Here is a 20,184-nt window from a genome sequence, read left to right as displayed (position 1 = left end):
TCCTCTCCTTGTTGGCATACTACTACTACTACTACTACTACTACTACTACTATTGATAGAAAATAGAACGACAGATACTCAGGAAAATATTTGGACACTATCTTAACGATGGTAGATGGATGTACAAAAGCTCAGTATGAAATTCTACGGTCATACGATACGAATGGCCGACTGTCGCATGACCAAGAAAATATTCCACATCATCAAAGGAACCCGACAATCCAAAATACGCTGGTTGGTAGACACCAAGAGTGACCTCATAGCTAATCGATATTGACCAACTGGCAACTACACGGACTACATACGGGCAGAATATTAATAACTTCATACCCAAGAAACCAACAGGAAGGAATTTGAAACAAAAAAACGCATAGACGCAAAACAGAAGTCAGGCCCAAATTGAAAGGATGAGGACGTTTAGGGAAGATAAAAAGAATAAGAAGAACAAGAAAACCAGTGCTAGACCCAAAGTGAAGGTGTGAAGAAGTTTCGGGAAGACAAAAAGGATAAGAACAACAAAACCAGTACTAAGTATTGGTTCTATGTGCTCGTTAGAGAGCGAAACGTAATTTGTAATAATAATAATAATAATAATAATAATAATAATAATAATAATAATAATAATAATAATAATAATAATAATAATAATAATTGTACGGGAGGTACACCTTCTCAGTGCATTTGAACTGAACGCCTTTTCGAAGGCCGTATGTGTTATCAATCTGAAACTATATGTTGGAAGAAGTTTGGGCCTTTAATCCTGAGATGTCTCTACTATCGGCTTATGTGCTCCTTCTGGCGGGAGGATGGACAATTCACTTTTTAAGGGAATGTTCACTTTGCTATTTGGTTAACCTTATGTGTTTATAAATTGTGTTTTTCTTGTGCTGAGGTTGACAGCACTACATGGCTTCCTTCTTACTTAAATTATTAACCAATCAAAAAATGTTTTTATTTTTGTACCAAATAAAATTGCCTGGATAGTTCTGGAACTTCCCCTCTGCTGTATAAGCTGGGTGCTTTTGGGCCATTTTGTCTTCTTCATCGCTCCAATCTAGAGTGCCTACGGTGTTAGTGGAGGAAGGGGCAGTCTTGCCCGTCGTCAGAAGGACCTCCAGCTCAAGATAATCACAGACATCTTTTAAATATGTGATAGTTCCAGAAGTTAAACTTGAGGGGAATGTTTCAAAATTCTTTCTTATTGTAAATTCCTAGAGTATAATATCACTTTTTAAACGTAATTTTTCAGGCAAGTCTAAGGAAACTATTTAAATCCCTGCTGGGAAAGATGTAACTTAGGGAATAATGAGTGTTCACCCTCTATTAAATTCCATTCAACTTGGATGGGGGGGGGGTGACTATGATTTTCTAAAACTCTAATGTTTAACTCTATTTTTGAACTTTATAATCTAGTCACCCTATGTAGCATAGACTTAGCTTCTGCAATTTAAGGCCATAAGCCCATATCATATTTTAAGTGTTTTCCAAAAGGTTCATGGCAGATTCTCTTAAACCTTTCCTTTTGTACATATGGGTCATTTGTAATGGGCACTCATTGCCCCTGTTTAAATTATAGTTATTCATAGACAAGTGTGGATCAGACTGTCGAGCAGAAATGGCAGTAAATACTGTTTTTGAAGTTAAATAGTGTAAAATTCTCATAAGATACTTGTGCCTTTGAGAGGCTGGATTGCTATGAAATGTGGAGCTCGGTCTCCTAGAGTGTAATTGAGTGGAGCAGAAACGCTCTTTGGAAGGATATACCTTTACAGCTACCATACTCAGTCATTTGTAAACTATTGTGTCATGAACCTTCTGCATTTTTTAATCTAACTCATTGTTGTGATCAGAGCTGACGAACTCATCGTTCTTCCATTTAACTGTTATTTCTTATTGTTCTTTCAGATAATTTACTAAAGTTTAAAGTGAGAAAAAAGGAAAGAAAAACAATTTCAAATGTTAGTACTTTAAATTATGCTTTGATCTTTTCTCTGTCCACCCATTCACACCGGAAACTTCTTACACTTCTGCAATCCACGAAATTCTCGTAACAAGTGGTAGCATAGCGTGGTTGAATGGGTCTGGACAAAGCCCCTTTTGACGACTTTTCATAGAATGTGATGGTTCATGGTGTGGGTTACTGTAGTCATATCCTAGTTCGTGAACCATGGACAACGGATAAGTGGCCTAGAAAGTGGTCCTGACAGTCGGGATACCAGTTGCTATGGAATGGGAGTAGGACATTCGGATATATTCTGAGTCAAGGCCCTTTTTGTGCTCAGACGGCTAGGACTATACAAACCACCGTGGCCCCTAACCTGTTAGAGGAGAGATCCTCACTTGGACTATATGTAGGTAGGGTAGCATACTGCTTCGTGAATTTACAGACCTCAGAACATTTCAAACAAGCCTCAGTCCCATTCCCATTTGACAGGCGAGGGAATCCTTGGAAACAACTTGGCGAACGAAATGGAATCCCATGGAGAGCTATCAATATCAATGGGCCTTATAGAGGAAAGAAAGTAGAACTGGCTGAGTAAGCAAGGAGGATGCATCTGGATGTACTAGGAGTAAGTGACATTCGGGTGGATTGTCATAAAGCAGCAGGAATAGATGTAATTAGACCTGAAATGGTGATGTATAGTGGGAAGGCAGGGATTAAATTGCTTCATAGAGTAGTAAGATTAGCATGGAGTGTTGGTAAGGTACCTTCAGATTGGACAAAAGCAGTAATTGCACCTATCTATAATCAAGGGAACAGGAAGGATTGCAACAACTATCGAGGTATCTCACTGATTAGTATACCCGGCAAAGTATTCACTAGCATCTTGGAAGGGAGGGTGCGATCAGTGCTTTAGAAGAAGTTGGATGAAAACCAGTGTGGTTTCAGACCACATAGGGGCTGCGAGGATCAGATAGTCAGTATGCGCGAGATAATTGAAAAATGCTACGAGAGGAATAAACAGTTGTGTTTATGTTTCGATGTAGAGATGTAGAGAAAGCATATGGCAGGGTACCGAGGGAGAAGATGTTCGCCGTACAGGGGGACTATGGAATTAACGCTACATTATTAAAATCAATCAAAGACATTTATGTTGACAATTGGTTTTCAGTGAGAATTGATGGTAGAATCATTTCTTGGTTCAGGGTACTTACAAGGGTTAGACAAGGCTGTAATCTGTCACCTTTGCTGTTCGTATTGTACATGGATCATCTGCTGAAAGGTATAAAGTGGCAGGGAGACATTCAGTTAGCTGGAAATATAGTGAGAAGTCTGGCCTATGCTGACGACTTGGTCTTAATTGCAGATTGTGCCGAAAGCCTGCAGTATAATATTTTGGAACTTGAAAATAGGTGCAATGTGTATGGTATGAAAACTAGCTTTTCGAAGACTAAATTAATGTCAGTTGGTAAGAAATTTAACAGAATAGAACGCCAGATTGGTGATAAAAAGCTGGAACAGGTAGATAATTTCAAGCATTTAGGTTGTGTATTCTCCCAGGATGGTAATATAGTAAGTGACATTGAATGAATGTGTAGTAAAGCTAACGCAGTGAGCTCGCAGTTGCGATCAATAGTATTCTGTAAGAAGGAAGTCAGCTTCCGGACGAAACTATCTTTACGTCGGTCTGTTTTTGGACCAAGTTTGATTTACAGGAGCGAAAGTTGGGTAGACTCAGGATCTTATTCATAAGTTAGAAGTAACAGACATGAAAGTACGGTAGCGAGAATGATTGCTGATGCAAGCAAGTAGGAATAATGATAAGAGGGTACTCGGAATGAGGAGATAAAGGCTAAGTTAGGAATGAACTCGATGGATGAAACTGTACGCAAAAACCGGCTTCAGTGGTGGGGTCATGTGAGGCGACTGGAGGAGGATATGTCTCCCAGGAGAATAATGGACTCAGTTATGGAGGGTAAGAGAAGTAGAGAGAGACCAAGGCGACGATGGTTAGGCTCAGTTTCTAACGATTTAAATATAAGAGTTAGAGAACTAAATGTGGCCACAGCACTAGTTGCAAATAGAGGATTGTGGTGATGTTTAGTAAATTCACGGAGGCTTGCAGACTAAACGCTGAAAGGCATAACGGTCTATAATGGTAATGTATGTTTGTATGTATGTCATAGAATTTGAAATCGAAATGTAAATTTTTTTCCGCTTCCGGATTTTCCCAAATTTTGTCAAAATGTTCTGTCATTATGTCTGTTACTAGAGAATTCCTTGCTCCGTGTTATCTGCGTAAGGAAGAACTAATTCATGGACTATCTATTAGAAAGGTCCAGTCTGGTGGCACGGTTGCAACAGACGCATCTATGCTTAAATTGAAGGATTCTTTAGAGTTTACTCATCGTTATTCCGGTGTATGAGGAGGAAGAAATTGATGGTGCTCTGTCCACAATCACTGCTAATATTACTGAACTTAACACTGTTCTTAGTTTTTTAAGGAGGTGTACTCTCCGGAAAACAACTTAAGCGTGTTCAAGATAGGTTATTAATTTTTTATAATAAAGTGAGGGACCTATTTTCTCTGAAACTTAATAATGATCATTCTAGTATTGCTAACACTCTGGTTGAACACATTTCTGAGTTGTCAAATAAGGTTAATCAATGGTTGTCCGGATTTACTAGTGCAAAGAATGACTATCCTGCCCCACTGAATGTACATACTGAAGAGGATCCTAATATGTCTTCCGAGATTGGGGAATCTGTTGAACCACAACAAGCTTCAGTCCCATCCGAACAAGTTGTTAGTAATCCGCAACAATTCCCTCCCTTCTCCATCAGTAACGCAGCTTTCGAACCTCCTCAATATCCAGCGCCCCCTCCGGTCATATCAACAGGTTACAGTAGTTTGCCTCACCCCTCTGTCATGTTGATTATGGGCATTTGGAAATTCTCAGTTAATTCTAATAATGACGTAATAGCTTCTCTGAGATTTCTCGTGGAATTTCAGGACCATTAATTAGTGTTTGCTCTCTCGCATTCCCAAAATTTACAGATCATTTACCCCTACCCTCTTAGTGTCCTCTCAGACAAAATCGTAAAGGCCATACCGGATAGATGTTCTATCGAAATCTTTCATGCTCATCTCTTAGCTAATTTCGTACCTGCCAGAGCCTTGTCATCATTAGTGAAAAATACTACTTCCGAGTCCAAAGGATAGACGAGAATCTAGCTGATTTTATCCAGGACATACAATTTTATACAAGGATGTTTGCCCTCCACTACTCTGAAGGTCAAATGGTACAGACCATCGTTAAAAGTATTTACCCATCTTACCGATCTTATTTATGTTTTTCTTCCCGGCCGCACACATTTTCAGAACTCGAGGCTATGGCAGTGTACGTGGAGTGAGTTAGATACGCAGACACTCTGCGAGTCGCTAGGGACCTCACCATCGTCTGATAGTTCTTGGCCACCATTTGGCTGAACCTTCTCGGCTTGCAAATATTATGCGTGTGGATCGGCTGACCATCTTCGAAATAAATGTACTTTTGTAAAATCTAATGGATCTAGGAATGGAGCAGGGCCGTCCAAACGATGTTTAAAGTGCGGATCGTTCTCACACTTTGCTAAAAACTGTTCTACATCTAACAGCACAATTTGTTGTTATACTTCTGGTGCTGCCTCCGCTAATCTGGGCGATAGAAAGTGACCAACATGCCCGGCTGGGTCACCACATTCAGCTACTAGTGGCTTAGCCCAGTTCAATTCGGGCATCGAAATTTCTGAGGAGGGAAGACCCTCTAATACATATTTTGAAGGTCCTAGGGAATATCTCAAAATTGCCTCTGAGGCTCCAGAATTTGTGCCCTTCCTCAAAATTGAAAAGAATAATGAACCGGTCACGGCACTGTTAGACTCAGGAAGTGTTAGCTCTATTATTTCTGAGGATTGGTATGCCAAATTGAAAGTTTGTTGTAAATATCCAGAATATAGTTTTTCTTCTGTTAAATGTGTTTCGGCGAATTCTTCTCATTTAGAAATCTCGGGATTTATTCAGGCTAAAATTCATATTCCTATACGTACATGGAAGCATAAATTGTTTGTTGCCAAACATTTGTCATGCCCTATGATATTAGGGGCAGACTTTATGTCATATTCTGGTCTTTTGCTCGATCTTCAAAGTAAATCTTGCACATTCAAATTTGAGAGTAATTCCCATATACCCCTCTTAAATGAAACTCTGCATATCTTCTGTAATTTCGACTACCCAGAGTGAGATGTTGTTAGATCTTAGACATATACCTGAGGATCAGGCTAATAGTATTCTCAAGTTATGGCAGTTTTCATAAACTGTGTGACTGATTTAATAGAAAATAAGATCGAAGTGACGGATTCGGTTCTTCTAAGGCTTCCTCCATATGGGCTATATCCACCTAAAATAAAGGCCCTCAAGGAAATTATTGATTAAATGTTGAAAGATGTGGTATTATTCGGCCTTCAAAGTCGGCATATTCATCACCCATTTTTCTAGTACCGACACCTCAAGGTGGTTTCAGGACAGTTATTGATTACAGGGCATTAAACCGTAAGATTTTATTGCAATCGGTACCCCTTCCTGACTTGCATTCATGTTTTTCTTGGTTTCATAAGGCCAAGCTCTTCACCATCATAGATCTTAACCAGATACCTCTGGCGAAAGAATCGAAACATGTGACTGCTTTCGCTACCCACTGGAACTTGTACGAATAAAATCGCGGGCCTTTTGGGCTGTCCACGGGCGCAGCTGTTTTCACTAGACTGCTAGATAGGGTCTTCTCCAACAACAAATTTTGAATATCTGTACCATAATCTAGTTGATGTCGTTATTTTCTCTGAAGCCGTTGAAGGACACTTAGCTCATCTAGAAGAAGCCCTAAATCGCCTTCGAAAGGCAAAATTGAAAGTCAAGTTATCAAAGGTATCTTTTGTTAAGTCATGTATGTCCTTCTTAGGGCATATTGTGTCACCTGACGGCGTTTCAATCGATCTTTCCAGAACGTAGGCAATTCGTGACATTAAGCCTCCCAAAGATGTTAAATGGATTGCTAGATTCATCGGCATGGCGAATTTCTTTAGGAAAGTTATTCCCAATTTTGCTAATAGGGTGGCACTCCTAAACCTCCTCCGTAGGAAAGGTGTCAAGTTTGACTGGGGGTCATCTCAGCAAGCTGCGTTCGATGATCTGAAATTAGCTTTCTGTAACGTCCCAGTCTTAGCAATGCCAGATTTCTTTAAGAAATTCATTGTACAGGCAGATGCCTCATCATCTGCGGTCGCTGCAGTTCTTCTTCATGAATCTGAACTCGGAAGGGGGCTAATTGCCTATGCGTCTAGGACCTTATCATCTCAGGAAGCCAAGTACTCCATATAAGAGTTGGACGGACTGGCTGTCCTCCTTGCCTCGGAAAAATTCCGCCTTTATCTTGAACATGTTAAGTTCGAATTAGAGACCGACAATCAGGCTCTGAGCTGGGTTTTAGCTGGGCCCCGTCGTACAGCGCGAATCTCCCGTTGGGCTATTCGAATTTTGGCGTTTCAGTTTGACCGGCGGCACATTCGGAGATCCGAGAATGAGGTCGCAGATGGGTTAAGATATATGTTTTCTGGCGAGGTCGATTCTGTTGACCCGGAGGAAAGTTCTTGTCTTTCTATTTCTATATCTCCTAGTATTAGTGACTGATGCCCCTATGCTGTTTCATGATATAGCAAAATATCAACGTGAAGATCCAGTGCTGACTCCTATTATGGAAACGCTTTCTTCTAGGGAACATATTGTTCCTTATGTTCTGAGGAGTGGGGTTCTGTGTTGCCCTTCGAGGCACGATCGTGTAGTTCCAGCTGTTCTTGTACCTATGATCATCAAGTATTACCAGGATACCCCATTAGGGGAACATTTGGGCATTTTCAAAACTAGGGAGAAGATTAGGGATATGTTCATCTGGAAGAGTATGGACGGCGAGATTAGGGAAATGGTTAAAGCATGTAAATCTTGTTGTTTAGCAAACCCACGTTGTCTGCGAAAGTAGGGCTATTGTCATCTCATCAAACATCTTGCCCTATGTAGCGATTACACACAGACTGTCTAGGGCCGTTGCTTTAATCTCAGGGGAACGGGAACAAATTCATCCTTGTGGGTGTGTGTGTGTGTGTGTGTGTGATTTCACATGGTTTTTTGGCTGTTCTCGACTAGGCTTGCTACCGCTCAGTCCGCAATTTCTTGCCTTAATACTATGTTTGCATCTTTTGGTCATTGTCAATATATAGTTTCTGATAACACCAAGGCATTCATCTCTACTTTATTTCGTAGATTCTGTTTTGATTTATCCATCTCACATGTCAAAACAAAAAACATAAATGTTATTTCAATCAAATCAATTTCTAGCTCAATAACTTTTAAATTTGTACTTTCAAAATAATTCGAATCGCACGAACATCCTTCTCAGTGTAAATGAGATGCTTCATTTTAATCCTTATTTTGCATTCTAGATACACTTTCCAGTACATCTACTATGTTACGACTTTTCTCACCTTAGTAATGAGAGCGACGGGTGATGTGTGCATGTTTTAGAGATAGAGTCATATTATAATATAACAATATTACCTTCAAATCCACCTTCAAATGCACTATTTTCAATGAAAGATCCATTTAAAATCTTCTATTGTAATCAATCTGTTACTTGATCATTAGCTGCATCTTGACGTGACATATATTCTAGTATCAATTCAAGAAAATTATCTCTAAAAATAATCTTACGACGGAGGTATACAAAGAGAAAACAAAATCAAGTCGAATATAACGTGTATTATCGATTAGAAGACAGATTCCCCTAAAAAGATTAAAACACCGCCAAATTATTTGAGTATCAAGAACTTACCTCTTACTACTAAAGTAAGACCTTTACATTTTAAATAATAGGGTATCTAATCCTAGTTTTAATTCAAATTTCAAAGCTTCATATATCAAGCCTTATATAGATTCAAAATTCTACCTTAAAAATCTTTATTTAAACTTATGAAAACCTTTCAGCTTCTATACTAAATAGGGCTAATTAGCCGGCCACATATAATATTACCAATTCCAAGTCCTGTTGATAAATAATATTAAATACTACAAATCGCGCTACACTTTTTTAAGCATCACATAATTAAATTCACAAGAATTCACATATAAAAATACACAAAAGTAAACAACTAAGCAAGAATAAAACTTTAAAACCTTATAATTAATAGTGGATCAACTACCTAATAATCACATATATTATAACATCCTATAAATAAGCAAATATAATATAATGAACCCGTTTTGTGTATTCCCTGGCGATGGATTTTAACCGTGTTTTTCGCCCCTACACGATCTATTTTATTTATTACAATAACATATGGACCACATCTACTACCTACTGATAATTTACCTTGAATAGCCCAATAATTATCGACTTGCCGAACAGGCGGCCCCCGTAATAAATATTTAAGAGGAATATAATCATGGAATTATTATTTTTAAATGTATAATTCTAGAAATATATACTTAAATCGGTGTATTTACTATACATGTATAAATAATAATACTTTAACTTATTGTTAATAACTAAATAAATAATGAATATAGATTATTATACTTAAATACTAATGTTCTAAACATGTTATATAAACATTTGTTAATATATAAATTCATATGTATTATATATGTATAGCTCAATTGTAAACGTATAGCTTTCTAACACAAATTTTAAAATTTCAGGTAATTTCGAAACTACTACTAATTTTAATCAACCATATTTAATTTAATCAAATTTTGAAAATTTCTGAATGTTTTAAAATTTGACGCTACCCAGAAATGCAAAAATGTGCACCTTTGCCGCACTTTGGGGCCCAAATAAGATTGTCCACCCTTTTAACCCTTTCGGCCCCATCTAATTTGATATTGTTTTTAGTAACTAAGACATGTCACTGATTTGCCATGAATGATGCAATTATATTGCGTTAACTCCATGCTTTCATTCTGCTTTATTTTCCATGCCTTCATATAGTATTGCAACCTAGTGGAAGTAATAGAAGATACTGTTGCAGTACATGCTCTCAGTGCCTAATGTCAGTTGCAGAATTCATTTGAAATAAGCTTGAATACTATGCATTTTTTTGGAATGGAATAATCGTTTATTTAAAAGTTAAGGATCTGTTGATTTGTTTTAAGTGATTATTACGGTCGTTTTCTGTGAAATAGTTTGTTAAACATCCCAGCTGAAAGTCACGATTCTATTTGGAATCATTGGGATCCAGGTATGTAATTTGGGCCATAATACTTTAACTTTTGTGTTATATATTTTACTGCGTCTCTCTATATGTACCGTATACTTGCGTTATATCCTTATATCCTTCAGAACTGCTGTTATAGGCTACAGCGGTCCCTTTTTTGCGTCTAGATTACTGAAGGAAGTTCGAAATTATCTGCAGTTCAGATTGATTAGTATCAGGAGATGTATCTGAAGTAGAACTGACTGATGAGTCAGACATTGAATACGATATTGAAAATGATGATCTTCTGCGAGAAAGCGGTTTGTTCATGGATTACGCTCAGGAGAAATCTTCTTCAGTCCAGTGCCTTATTGATTTTAATGTGCATGAAAGAGAAAGAACATTGGAAGAAGAAAGAGACGATGATGAGGAGAGGATCGAATACGAATAAAAACAGGGGGATCGAGAGAAAAACTAGTGTCTGACAAGATTAGAACAGAAATTCAAAGGAACAACACTATCAATTGGAGATATACTGATATTGAAGAGGTCGACACTACCTTTGAAGGAAGCTTTTCATAGGATTTAGATTCTGATGATACACCTCTACAGTTCTTCAAGAGATTTTGTGCTGATACTATGATCGACAATTTCACTAATCAAACAAATATTTACTCCTGTTAGAAGTCTGGGAAGTCTGTGGATACATCAAAGGAAAAAATAGAACAATTTACAGGTTTCATGTCTTATATGGAATCATTCGAATGGCCTCATACAAAATGTACTGGGCTGAAGAGACACGGTATCCACGTATAGCAGATGTAATGACAAGAAATCGGTTCTACAATCTAAGAACATATTTCCGTATCAATGATAACTCCAAAGCTTTACCACGTGAACATCCGGGACACGACAAGCTCTTCAAAATCCGGCCATTTTTAGATAACTTGAGAAGTGCAATGAGGAAGACGGAGCTGGAAGAACATTTTAGCGTGGGTGATTTTTTGATGCCATTCAAGGGTAGGAGTGGAGTGAAGCAGTGCAAACAGAGCGAACCTCACAAATGGGGAATTAATGTTCTTGGTCTTGCAGGGTCAAGTCGTGTGATGTATGAGTTTGATATCTATGTTGGTAAGAAAACAGTAAAAGAGAAGACTACTTTGGGAATCAGTGGGGATGTAGTGTTGCGCTTAGCTGAAGTGATACCTGAGAATAAGAATTATAAAATGTATGTCGACAACTGGTTTGATTCTCATGCTCTTGCAGTTGCTCTGAAAGAAAAGGGTATTTGGATGGCAGCTACTGTCCGAATATATCGAGTACCTGGTGTCAAACGAAAGCTGAAAGACAGCTGAAAAGTGAAGGGAGTGGAAGCTTTGATTACAGGACAGACGTTAGAAACAACATTACGGTGGTCCGATGACTTGACAACGAGTGTATCCACGCAATTTCCTCTTTTGTTGGTGTACAACCTATTAGTAAAGTTCGACGATGGTCCGTTGAAACTAAAACCCATATAGAGTTTGGGAGTCCTGCCATGATAAAGCTTTAAAATCAAGGCATGGGAGGATTAGATCTATTGGACATGTTGGTGGCACTCTACAGAACAAACATCAAAGGAAAACGTTATTATTTGAGAATTGTGTTCCATCTCATAGATGTCTGCACTGTAAATGCCTTGTTACTGTATAGGCGAAGTTTACATCAGCGAATGGACTTCAGGTACATGCCCCTAATACAATTCAGATCTCAAGTTGCATTGGACTTGATGGGTGCAGGCAAAGTATCAATGGCCAGGAGAGAGAAAAAAAAAACACTCCTGCAAAAAGAAAACATCCAGCCCCTCATCCAGTTGCTGATGCTCGGTTTGATGAACTGGCTCACTGGCCTCAGCATCTGGATAACAAATAAAGGTGCAAGCTTAGCGTAAAGTGTTACTCGCGGGTGAAGTGCAAAGAATGTGATGTAGCTTTATGCTTCAACAAGAACAACAATTGCTTTGAACTCTATCATGTAAAATCATGATATGATTTGAGTGTTGGTATTGCAACCGTTAGGGCTTTATTTAAAACGCAACCGTGCCATGGGCATTAGTCGTCGCACCAAATTGAGTATGAACCAGCTCTGAACACATCGGGCAACAAAATGAAACTGGCCCCAAAAATTGGGCAACAAAATAAGGCTTACATTAGGTATATCAAGGCAATATTACTTAATTTGGTTTCACAAACAGACGTACAGATGGAACATTTCGATGAGAACCGCCAGAAGTCACTTACCAGGCTTGAAGTCTCATCCTCCCTACTTTCATAAGACCACCGGCTGAATTCGTAGAGCAATATGGGTAATGGAATGTCCGATAAAGAAATAAAATAGGCACTATCTAAAATAATGAAAGTAGGATTCTATAATATGAGAGGAATATGCTAATATTTGTTAAATGAGAAGAATCTCCGTTCAATGCTTGCATTCTAAACATATTTATTATAATGATACGAACCACACAAATAATGTTGTATCTCAACATATGAATAAAAGAAACAAATAAACTGATAACATTATATACACTGTATGCCTTCTTTTCTTGAAATTGTCTTGGCATACTTAATTCTTGATGTACACCATTCGATCAACATACACTGATACATGATATTAAAAGGAATGGATACTGAATTCATTTGTTAAGCTCTCGTCACAAATGGATATTAAATATGGTTCCGGTACCGAGGATCGAACTCGAGATTCCTGGGTGAGAACCAGATATCCTTCATATGTTAATCATAACTGGATATTAAATAGTGTCCTTTGTCTACCGTCATGATTTGGAGAAAAGAAGTTATAACACAATATAAGCACATCTGATATACACACGAGATTGCATTGCCGTGTATCGAACATGTGATCCATTTGACCACGACAAATGTATATTTACATTGAACACTACGATGAACATACACTTTGAACATATATGTGCGTATCCTGGGTTTACCTAACAAGTTAACATTTAAAGAAAATCAGTCAAAGCTGGAATCAAACCCATCACCATATCACTGGGAAATAATAAAACACACAGAAACATATATATATATATATATAAATATCAAATATATTTACACAACACATCTTGAAGATATGGCTTAACCAAGCCATAATATCTGGTTAAATCTTCGCTCCAGCATCATTCGAACCGACAGGCTTCGGATTCCAAGGTAAAACTTTTTGGACTCCAATCAGAGGCTAAATTAATACTTAGTACGAGAAGGGATCTATCCTTCACAAAATCCGGAAATTATCCGTGTCACTTGCAACGTATAATTAGAATGGGATTGAGATTACTCTGGTAAATGAAAGAGCTTGGCACATTAACATCGTTTGCTAGAGACTGCAGATTTCGCTTGGCGTACGGTCGGCCAGCATTTACCTTTTCATCACAATAACAGCTGTGACTAGTCCTGGGTAAGATACCATAAATCAATCACCCATCACTCTCCCTTTCAATTCTCTTACATATCCTCTCGGCTCATTGTCAAGTATGCATTCACTTGAAGGCCATTATTTCTTATTACTCGTTATCTGGCTATATATTCAGCCCAATTTTATATCTCTCAACAGCTATAATTATTTATTCTTCCTTATCACTCCAACAACAAAACATGTTATAGCTTCGCCCTCTCATGTCTTGGCATCGTATCTCAGTCCGTTCAATTAATTCACAGAGAAAACCCATTATTTCAGGTTAATTATTCTCACAATTTCATATATGATTATAAATTAATTACGCCTCGATTTGGATCAACTCCAGTCATTATCTAATATTATCCGGGATTACAACTACCCGAATCTCCAAGTATCATTTATATCCAAACTACTCTGAAGATCTTTACCAGACGAAGAAATATAAATCTAGCTAACTTGCCGTTCTTCCCAAAGATAGCTCATATAAGCTAAGAACTTTGAAATCTATATAATAATTCATGCAAATGAATTTTGTTAAATATCAATGATTATCTTAAAAATCATTTGATGATCCTAACTAATAGTAATAAATCTTTCCCAATTATACGCGCATAATGTTCCCTACATATTTAATATTCCATTATGACATTCTAATATTTACAAATATTATACTTGTTGGCATGCATATCTCGTGTTTAGGGTATATTGAAGTATGTACTTAACATTTGGTGAGTAAGGCTTGCTGTCATCTGGGGTACATCTTAGATCTTTATACGAACATGATGAATATTATTGTTCCTAGTACTGCTTGGTTCTTCTCCATACGACGATCCATGATTCGAACTGCTGTTTTCTCAGTTGAATTTCGGGATGATCCTTGTAAAGCTGATTGCAGGCACTGAGGCGCGACTCTTGTAGGCTCCGAGTCTTGGGTTCGACGACCACTCACGAACATACAGAAAATGGAGAATAAGTTATCAAATACTGTTTTATGCACTTTCAAAGGGGGTCTACTTGTAACAAGATCCACTCTTAAGTTCAAACAGATTAACATAAGTAGTGATACGTTTGTAAAAATCACTATTCATTCCCTGACCGTCAGACCGACTATCACAACGAATGTCCCTGGAGGATGCGAATATTAATGTTGTCAAGAACAGTTATTTAATTTTTGCTAAATGTCACTCGTTCTTAAATGCTCAGGAGCTATAATAATTAGCCCTTGCATATATTAGTTAACTGTCTCACCACGCTAAATAACCTGAAGTGTTTGTCTTCCGTTGGTGATTGCACCATAAGTCATAATTAACTAACTTCGACGATTGTGATGTTGAAAATGCCAAATTAAGGCTTCTATTCGGCAATTATGTACATTAACTTGTACCACACGGCTTATTCCGTAAAAATATTAAATCACATCGATGTGTTTCTTCAATGGCACAACACTTGATACACTGATATCCAAGTAACTGATATCCAAGTCCGCTTCTGATATGTTGAGCTGCCACTATACAGACGACAATTAAGTAACGTGTTACCACTGCAGCTACTCGGATGAGAATGAGATACAGTGTCTCGGTCCAGGCTATATTTATAACCTTCGGAAAAATGGTCAGGGGGAAGTGAAATATGTCGCTGCTGAAAATATGGGTCCGGTAATCGAAGCTTTTGAGCGACGTGATAACAATCGAATTAAAGCTCATGACCTCTACTTTCTACTGAACATCTGTGAAACCAAAGCGATCAGTAGGTTATTCATAATTTCCAAAGCGTCCTTTTGGAAAATCATGCGTCATGTTTCATCATGCAATATCTCCCACTTTTTTCCACATGTTGCCGGATTTCAGTAGTCGCCTCTGATCTGCGTACTACTGTATAATAGGCGTCATTACTGATCCATATTTAAAGTATTGTGTTTATATGCATTGACAGTCAGCATAAAATACACTGGTTCGAATAGGACCTGATTTATAAATTTAGGAAAATTATTTCATGTAGAAGTATTCTTCTTCTTCCTCTTTTTCATAAATTATGGTGAAGTGGTACTAATGAATGCGGTGTTGAATTTATAGTGGGCATTTATTTTTCAACGGTTAACACACCTTAATTCGGCCCGGTCTCAACAAACCTCCATCTCCGTGCGTAGCGTCATCATCTCTCCTCACTCGCTCAGAAAGAGAGCGCGGTTTCAAGGTTAACCATACTGCGCTGTCTTCTTCTCGTCACAGCGTAGGGAAACTGCTCCCTCCGGACTGGCGCGTCGCGGATCATACCCCGGTTAAGCATACAGAATGCTAACTACTGCGTTATATGTCATAGGATGTTGCGGAAAACGGCATATATAATTAGCCAGACCTCCTAACATCTCCATGGCATGATGGTGGACGGTCACATCCTTCGCCCGCTCCGACTAAGAAAAATCACGAAATTAGGGATTTTTCTTATTCAACCTATTACAAGTACTGTATTAGAAAATTTTATTCTTGCTTCCGAATCATGATGTTTTCTTGTGTTAATTTGCGTCTTTCCAATAATATTGGTAATAAAATTTGCATTTCGAGGTCTCGTTTTCCTGCACATCCTCTGCATTCTTCAACGTCAGTAAACTTATCATCATCGTCTACGTCGCGTAGATCTTCTTCATCCCATAATAAATTGATTTCAGGAAATTGTTCATCATCTTCGATATCATCTACGACATCGATTTCTTCTTCATCTTCTTCATCTTCACTTGGTTCTCCACCAATGGGATCTTCTCGTTCTTCAATGGGAAGTTGCCCTGGTACGTGGTACAACTTTAAATTCGATGCATTATGGATCGCCTCCACAGTACCATCCATCGACTGTACTTTATAAGAGTTATTATCCAAACTTTGTATGATCCTGTACGGCCCTATATATAGTTCCGCGAATTTGTGATAATACTTTCGTGGAGGATCAGAAACGGCGGGACGTTTCACTAAAACTAATTCTCCTACACGAAGAGGTCGGTGAAATCTTCTGTTTCTCTGGCGCCTTAACCTTTTTTCAGCTTGCTTGCGAAGGTGTTCCAATGTGGTCCTTATCCGCAATTCCATTGACGGTCTTGGATCTTCGGGGCATGTTATAATACCCTTCCAAGGTCTATCAGGTTTTTCATCAAAGTGAAGAAGGCTAGGGATTTGTCCGGTTGATTTATGGACCGTTGAGTTGATGCATTCCATAATGATTGGTATGACATCAACCCATCGCCAATGTTGTCGAGGGCAATATATCCGACAAAACTTTCCTATTTCCCGCATTATCCTTTCTGAAGGATTAGATTCAGGGTGCCTTATGGAACTCATGATGTGTTGTATATTCATCTGTTCCATCTCCCGCTTAAATACGGCAGAGGTGAACTGGGATCCATGATCCGTAAGTAACCTCTCGGGCTTTCCCATCTTTGGAATTATTTTATTGCGAATTTGATTGATAACAGTCCGGGTATTCGCTCTTTGAACCGGACATAGTATGACAAATTTTGAAAATACGTCTATGCATACTAAGATATATTGTAATCCCCTAGTCGCCTTTGGAATAGGGCCATAAAAATCCATTGCGAACAGTTTTCGCGGCCTCTCTGGAATTAATGGTCTTGGGGGTTGTTTTAACAAATATGTATTAGGTTTGATGCGTTGACAAGTGTCACACGTCATCAATACTGTGCGGATCATTTTCCTCATTCTTGACCAGGTGAATGTTTCTTTCAAAGTTGCCAACACCTTGTCAACTCCCGCGTGCCCTATTGCATGATGCGCAATCCAAATTAAGTCGATTTGCAATGGTGGTGGAACAACCACTCGAAGTTGAGTATGCGCATCATCTACATATTTATACAATATACCATCAAGGAAATTATAATTTTGTGAACGTCGTTCGGCGTCCTGATGTTCGGGTGTTCCTGGTTGAAGTCGCCTTTGAAAAAAATCTATTAGTCGACGCGTTTCTGGCCATCTCTCTTGTTCTCGGGCAACATGTCTCAATTGATCGAGTGCTTCCCGATCACCTTCACTTAATTCCAAACGGTAAATGACCTGAACTTCTGGATCTGGGTTTCTGCTCAAGGCATCCGCAATAACGTTATCCTTGCCAGAGCAATGCTCAATTTCTAGATCGAATTGTTGCACGAATAGGGTCCACCGATTTACTCTTTCCGACGACATTGTCGATTTGAGCATAAAAGTGAGAGCGCGATGATCTGTTCTGAGAAGAATAGGAAACCCATAAATGTATTTCCGCCAATAACCAAGAGCAGTAACAATGGCTAACATTTCAAGTTCGGTCACGGTATAATGCCTTTCATGCTCTCGTAACTTACGGCTCATAAAGGCTAAATAATTAAATCGTGGCTCGACATCTTTCCTTTCCTGATACAATACAGCACCGACGCCTATCATAGACGCATCTGTCTGGATAATGAATTTCTGCTCAAAATCAGGATAACCCAATTTAACGCTATTTCCTAATAATTCCTTTGTTTTCTTAAAAGCTTCCTCACATGTATCATCCCACTTCCAACGGTTGTTCTTCTTCAGAAGATCTTGCAAAGGAGCAACCGTGGTTGTATAGGCAGGACAGTGATCGGCAAAGAAACCACAGATTCCCAAAAATTGCCTGACGTGTTTGACCTTCAGTGGTTTTGGGAAATTCTGAATAGCTTTGATTTTGACAGGGTTTGGGGAGATACCCTCTGAATCGATTATATGCCCCAAAAATAAAATGTTCCGTTGGCAAAATTTTGACTTGTCAAGATTAATCTTGAAGTTATTTCGATCCAGTTCCTCAAGTACAATGTTTAAATGCTCTAGATGTTCTTCTAATGTTGATGTCGCTATCAGGATGTCGTCCACATACCGGACCGTGATCTCTTTGACCCCTTCACTCAAATTTCGATCTAACGCCCTTATCAAGGCTGACCCAGCATTCTTGATACCAAATGGGAGACGATTATATACATAAGTTTGTTGATCAAACATGAATCCTGTGAGAATTTTCGATTCATCCGTCAATTCCACGTGATGATATGATGCTCTTAAATCTACACTAGAAAAGAGCTGTTTATGTTGAATTTTTTTAAATATATCTTTAATATTAGGTGCCCTATCGTACTCTGGCACCATCCTCTCATTGATAGCCCTCGCATCCAAACATACCCTCAACGATCCATTTGATTTTTCCACAATGACAAGTGGATTAAGAAATGGTGTCGGAACCTTGGAAATTAAATCATTATCTTCCATTTCTTTGATAATGCTTCGAACCTTAGTGTGATACTTCTCTGGGATAGGATATGGTTTTCTCCTAAATGGTTCCCAATTATTGATGATGAGGTTATATTTAAAGTTCAAAATTTTCCCAGGTTGTGACCCAAAAACATTTTTATGTTTGTCTAAGATGTCCTTTAATTTAGATCGGTCTTTCTCTGTGATTTTGGCTTCTTGAATTTTAGTCTGTACTATGTCCTCAAATTTTGGTTCCTCCTCTTCGTTCTCCCTTTCCAAATTGGCAATCACCCTCTCGAATTTACAGTTCATTTCCTCTATTTCCTTTAATTCCCAATTCATAAATATCTCAGGACTTTCTTCCCTGTTACGGTGAATTTGAGTGGTCCAAATTCTCTCTTCACCTGTAATCTCTGGTAAGTCATTCAGTTGGATGTTCTCCTGACTTGAATTAATTTGGAATTTTACTTGATTATTATCCATATCAATTATGGCTTTACATTCTCTCAAGAGATCTGCTCCCAGAATAATATTGTATTCTACTTTCTCCAACATTAAAAATGGGTGTGACAATATTGCATTACCTATTTCCAAATCTAGGTATACTTGAGTGTCACACACTGTAGTGCGATCAGGTATAATACCTCTCACCTTTAATTTGGATACCGGCAATACTGGAATTTGGAATTTCGATTGAACCTCTCGAACGAACGCTTTGGATACTACGCTCACGCTGGCTCCAGTATCCACCAAACAGCGGACGCGTAGATCATTGACTCTTATGTATATTACCGGAAGCTCTTTCATAATTTTCTTATTCTGTCTGATTGGGTCCTCCAACAAATCCTCTGGTTGAATTACCCATGCATCTATGGTTACTGTTGTCCATTCTAACTCGTTCGGATGATTACTAATGGCAAAAGGTTCTATCTCCTTACTATTCAGTTGGTATTTTTTTTTACAGCACCACCTCCCGCAAAATACTCAGCTGCTCGAGGATTTAAATTACCCCCATGATTCGGTGTGCGCTGAGCCTGGAATTGGAGACTTTCGGCTCCTCTACACTCCCCTGATGTGGCCATTTCTTGAATAGGCTTCTGCCACTTGTCTGAGTTAGCAGACTGATTCCTCAACTGTTCAATGTATCGTCGGGACTCAGCTTGTCGGTCTCGCATCGAATCATCCTGATTTTTCGATCCTGACCATGATTGTCTATTTTCATCCTTCCACCGGGAATATGGCCTCCTAAACTGTTTGTATTGA

This window comes from Anabrus simplex, chromosome 1 (assembly GCF_040414725.1).
Source record: "Anabrus simplex isolate iqAnaSimp1 chromosome 1, ASM4041472v1, whole genome shotgun sequence".
In the NCBI taxonomy this organism is placed as follows: Eukaryota; Metazoa; Arthropoda; class Insecta; order Orthoptera; family Tettigoniidae; genus Anabrus; species Anabrus simplex.
The sequence above is the reverse complement of the archived record's forward strand: the minus strand, read 5'-3'. Positions refer to the sequence as shown.